Below are 6407 nucleotides of genomic sequence, written 5' to 3' on the forward strand. Positions count from 1 at the left end.
AGACTCAGGTTTAGAGAAATCTAAACTGTTGTTTCTTGAAAGTTTGGGGCTTCGACACTTATGTGAAAAAGTTTCAGTCTGATAAGCTCGAACCCAGAGCGGATAAATGCATCTTCATAGGATATCCAAAACAGTTGGGTACATCTCCTATCTCAGATCCGAAAGGAAAGTGTTTGTTTCTAGAAACGGATCCTTTCTCGAGGAAAGGTTTCTCTCGAAAGAATTGAGTGGGAGGGTGGTAGAACTTGATGAGGTTATTGAACCATCACTTCAACCAGTGTGTAGCAGGGCGCAGGAAGTTGTTCCTGTAGCGCCTACACCAATTGAAGTGAAAGCTGATAATGGTGATCATCGAGCATCGGATCAAGTTACTACAAACCTCGTAGGTTGACAAGGTCGCGTACTACTGCAGAGTGGTACGGTAACCCTGTCTTGGAGCTCATGTTGTTGAGCAACAGTGAACCTACGAGTTATGGAGAAAGCAATGGTGGGCCCGGATTCCGACAAATGGCTGGAGGCCTTGAAATCCGAGAGAGGATCCATGTATGAAAACAAAGTGTAGACTTTGGAAGAACTACTTGATGGTCATAGGACTATTGAGTAAAGATGGATCTTTAAAAGGAAGACAGACGATGATGGTGATAAGTCACTATTAAGAAAAGCTCGACTTGTCGCAAAGATGTTTCCGACAAGATCAAACAGTTGACTATGATGAGACTTTCTCACTCCTAGCGGTGCTAAAAGTCTGTTAGAATTATGTTAGTAGTTGCTGCATTATTTATGAAATATTGCACATAGGATGTCAAAACATTGTTTCCTCGACGGTTTCCTTGAGCAAACATTGTGTGTGATACAACCAGGAGGTTTTGTCGATCCTAAAGATACTAGCAAGTATGCAAGCTCCAGCGATCCTTCAATGGACTGGTGCAAGCATCTCGGAGTTGGAATATACACTTTGATGAGATGATCAAAGGTTTTGGGTTTGTACAAGGTTTATGAGAAACTTGTATTTCCAAAAAGGTGAGTGGAAGCACTATAGAATTTCTGATAAGTATATGTGGTTGACATATTGTGGATCAGAAGTAATGTAGAATTTCTGTAAAGCATACAAGGTTGTTTGAAAGGAGTTTTTCAAAGGAATACCTGGATTGCGCTACTTGGACGTTGAGCATCAAAGATCTATGGAGATAGATCGAAAGCGCTTAATAGAAGTTTCAACAAGATGCATGCCTTGACATGTTTTTGAAGGAGTTCAAAATAGATCAGCAAAGAAGGAGTTCTTGGTTGCGTTGTAAAGGTGTGAATTTTGAGTAAGACTCAAAACCCGACCCCGGCAGAATAAAGAGAATAGACGAAGGTCGTCTTCTATGCCTTGGCCGTAGAATCTGAAGTATGCCATGCTGAGTACCGCACCTGATGTGTGCCTTGACTCAAAGTGTGTTGAGAGGTACAGAGGGTGATCCATGATTGAATCACTAACAACGGTCAAAAATTATCCTTAGTAACTGATGGACTAAGGAATTTTTCTCGATTATGGAGGTGGTTAAAGAGTTCGTCGTAAAGGGTTACGTCGATGCAAGCTTTGACACTAATCCGAATAACTATGAGTAGTGAAACGGATTCGTATAGTAGAGTAGATATTTAGAGTATTTCCGAATAGCACGTAGTAGCAGCATCTATAAAATGACATAAAGATTTGTAAAGAACGCACGGATCTGAAAGTTTCAGAACTGTTGACTAAAACCTCTCTCACGAGCAAGACGTGATCAGACCCCAGAACTATATGGGTGTTGGATTCGTTGAAATCACACGGTGATGTGAACTAGATTATTGACTCTAGTGCAAGTGGGAGACTGTTGGAAATATGCCCTAAAGGCAATAATAATTAGTTATTATTATATTTCTTTGTTCATGATAATCGTTTATTATCCATGCTATAATTGTATTGATTGGAAACACAATACTTGTGTGGATACATAGACAAAACACTGTCCCTAGTAAGCCTCTAGTTGACTAGCTCGTTGATCAAAGATGGTCAAGGTTTCCTGACCATAGGCAAGTGTTGTCACTTGATAACGGGATCACATCATTAGGAGAATCATGTGATGGACTAGACCCAAACTAATAGACGTAGCATGTTGATCGTGTCATTTTGTTGCTACTGTTTTCTGGTGTCAAGTATTTGTTCCTATGACCATGAGATCATATAACTCACTGACATCGGAGGAATGCTTTGTGTGTATCAAACGTCGCAACGTAACTGGGTGACTATAAAGATGCTCTACAGGTATCTCCGAAGGTGTTCGTTGAGTTAGTATGGATCGAGACTGGGATTTGTCACTCCGTGTGACGGAGAGGTATCTCGGGGCCCACTCGGTAATACAACATCACACACAAGCCTTGCAAGCAATGTGACTTAGTGTAAGTCACGGGATCTTGTATTACGGAACGAGTAAAGAGACTTGCCGGTAAACGAGATTGAAATAGGTACGCGGATACCGACGATCGAATCTCGGGCAAGTAACATACCGAAGGACAAAGGGAATGACATACGGGATTATATGAATCCTTGGCACTGAGGTTCAAACGATAAAGATCTTCGTAGAATATGTGGGATCCAATATGGGCATCCAGGTCCCGCTATTGGATATTGATCGAGGAGTCACTCGGGTCATGTCTGGATAGTTCTCGAAGATCTTTATCGTTTGAACCTCAGTGCTCCACACTCGGGGACTTAGCTGTGACTCCGTATCGCCTAAGTTAAAAACTACTCCGAGTACAGACACGCTCCACACTCGGGAACTTAGCTGCGATCCCGTATCGCCTAAGTTAAAAAATACACTCAGAGACTTGACTTTGATCCAGAAATCATATAATGCAGATTCAAGAAACATTCAACATGACGAGCACTGGAAGACTTAAACCCTCTGTCGGACTCATCTAGTCCGACTGAGGCTCGGGAACTACACCAAATGGATGCACTGAGCGTGCCCCCAGTGGAAGAGAAATACAAAAAAGAAACATTCTGCTTGGTCAGATCCAGCAACAACATCCAAGTTCAATAGATTCGAACAGCAATCAGTCAGAGTCTCAAGATCCTGTTGGTCACTCGGATCTACTTCAATTCTCAAGGTCACTCGAACGTACTAGTCAGCAAAATCGATCAGGGCGAATGTTGAAGACTTCAGTCGACGCACAATTTTGCAAGGCCTTGAAGCACGTTCAAGTTCGTTCTGCTGCTACAAGATTCACATCGACACCTTGACCACTCGGACCCTCATCCATTCGGGGGTTAATGCGGGGATATAGCCCTAGGGTAGGGTCATAGGCCTGACCTATACGTCCTACCCAAGGCCATCTCATTATTAGTTTAAGGACTACAAGGGAAATTCCTACTAGATCGTGACAACATCTAATCCACTCGGTACGGATCCACTCGGACAAGTACATTCCATCCACTTGGATGACAGTCAACCACTCGGCCGTATGACTCACTCGGGCATGCAAATACCAACAGTCGGCAAGACATCTGTAGTGGGCTGACATTATGGCATCAATGCATCATCTTGTAACATAAGAGGTGAGGGGGTGGCGCACTCTATATAAGCCACCCCCTCCACATAGCTAGGGACCAACTTCTTCTCCTCCTATGGGCTCATTCTTTCCCTGGAGCTCTGGCTCTCTCTATATACCATGTAACTCATGTCCATGACAAATAAAACAAAGCCTCTCCGGAGCACGAGACGTAGGGTTGTTATCTCCATCGTGAGAGGCATGAACTCGTTAAAACCACCGCGTCACCCATTTGCATCTCGATAGATCATGCTCCTTTATCCTACCCTCTTTCTATTATTGGAATCGTTACCACAACACCCACCCCCTAGGTGTGTCAAGTTAGCTTGTGGGGCCCATGTGGCTCCGGGTGACGTGATTCCAACGCTGAAAATTCCTATAAATCGTTTTGCTCGATGTTTACTACTTGTTACCTCGCTATTTTTTATTTATTCAGATTATAAAAATATATTTCTACTATCCATACTACACTTGTATCACCATCTCTTCACCGAATTAGTGCATCTATACAATTTTCCATTGTATTGGGTGTGTTGGGGACATACGAAATTTCTTGTATTTGATTGGAGGGTTGTTTGAGAGAGACCATCTTCATCCTACACCTTCCACAGATTTGATAAACCTTAGGTGATCCATTTGAGGGAAATTCGTTGCTATCCTACAAAACTCTGGGCTTGTAGGCCCAACAACGTCTACAAGAATAAAATTGAGTATTATATGTCAACTTGTTGTGTGATGTCAAGAATATTCTTCACATCCGCCGAAATAGCTATCGTACAGTTGTCAGAGAAAAGGATGGAACACTTCGAAGGGTTAATAAGTTGCCCCGTCGATGTCGCATAGGTGTTCAACAAACCTTTCACTATCTCTGCCTAATGTATAGTAGCTTCAAAGAATAAAAGAGAGTCATCCATGAATAATATCTGTGAAAAATAACCGAAGCATTACGGCAAATTTTCACTCCCTCCAGGCCATTCGGCGCCACTGATTTGTTAATCAATGTAGACAACATATCCGCAACAAAGAGAAATAAAAACGGGGATAGTGGATCACCTTGGCGAAGAACCTTAGAGGGTGTAAATGAATCCAGAATTTGACCATTCAGCTTGAGAGAATATTTTACCGAAGTAACAAAAGCCATAACACGAGAAATCCAGGCCTGTGAGAAACCCCACTTGGAAAGAGCCTTCTCCAAAATGTTCAATCCCATGCCATCATAAGCTTTTGATAAATCCAACTTGCACCCACAAAGAATAGCATTGCCCTTGAGAGCCTAAATATGGTAGATGCACTCAAAAGCAATAATAGAATTATCCAAAATCAGTTGTCTAGGAATAAAAGCGCTCTGGTTTTTCGAAATCAGTCCCATAAGCCAAGGACGGACCCGGTTAACCAGGCACTTTGACACAATTTTATAAACCACATTACACAAACTAATAGGCCGGAAATCCTTTAGTTCCTTAGGCAGGAGAACTTTCGGGATTAGAACTATAGTCGTGTCGTTAACCCCTTCCGACATGGAACTAAAAAACTCCATCATGACAGCAATAATTTCGCTTTAAGAACACCTCAATTCCTTTGGTAAAAACATGGAGGGAAATTGTCCGTACCTGGAGCCTATAGGGGGCAATATGAAATAGGGTATATGAAATCTCCTGCTCTGTATACGGGGCATCAAAGGGGCCATTCATCTCATCTGTAGCCTTCTGCACAATGCAATCCAGGACAACATCAAGGTTTAAAGTTGGATCCTTCGTGTACACTTGCTGGAAATATGACGAAGACATCCTCTCCATATCAGATGGGACCGAGCACCACGAGCCATCCTCCTTGCATAGGAGTTGCATATAATTCCGCCTCGCTCTCCACACCACATGTCTATGTAGTTATTTGGTGTTCCTTTCTCCCTCTTTCAACCATGTAATGCGAGAGTGATGTAGCCAAAGTATTTCTCCCCTATATAACAATTCATCTAACTCGTATATTTTTTGCTTAATAATACCATGGTCAGCCGACCCAATTGTACGACTTCAAGCTCTGAGCGAAGCTTCTCTATGCCCCTAGTCACATGACTGGAGTGTTGTTAACTCCACTCCTTCAGTTCCTTCATAACCTATTTCAACAAGTTTGCAACGGAACCCAAATTGTCTACCGATCTTTTCCTTGACCAGGCGAAGAAATCACGTTCGGGGGAGATGCATCCCTCTCCCACAATATCTCATATCTGGGCGAACTCTGCCAATTTCTTTCCTCTTCGATCGTCAAACGAATCAATAAAGAACAATGATCCACGCAGCTGGTAGCGAGATGCACAACCTGAGTTGCCAGGAACAAATCTTGCCACTTCTCATCTGTACAAGCCCTGTTGATGCGCACCTGAACGTCCCTATTTCTCCGTTGGCCATTATTATGTGTGTACGGAACACCGGAAAATCCCACACCAACTAACTCACACATTATCAATGCATCTCTGAACACGGTCATTTGGTCCTCCGCACGCAATGAGCTAGACAGATGCTCGTGCTGCGAGAGAGTTTCATTAAAATCTCCACAAACAAACCAGCGGTCTTCTGATAGGCCTCTTAACCGTTGAAGATGTGCCCACATAATATATTGGTTTTCTACCATTGGCTGTCCATAGATGAAACTACCACGTCACTGAATATTAGTAGTGTGATCAAATACTAGAACATCAATATATCAGCAACAAGAATCAAGGACTCTGACCTACATGTTTCCGTCCCAAAATAACGCAAGCCCACCACTTCTTCCATCACTATTCACACCATGATATCCTTTCAGACCTAGCCTCCACTTTAACTTCAGCATCTTCT

Source organism: Hordeum vulgare, chromosome 4H (assembly GCF_904849725.1).
Source record: "Hordeum vulgare subsp. vulgare chromosome 4H, MorexV3_pseudomolecules_assembly, whole genome shotgun sequence".
Taxonomy (NCBI): domain Eukaryota; kingdom Viridiplantae; phylum Streptophyta; class Magnoliopsida; order Poales; family Poaceae; genus Hordeum; species Hordeum vulgare.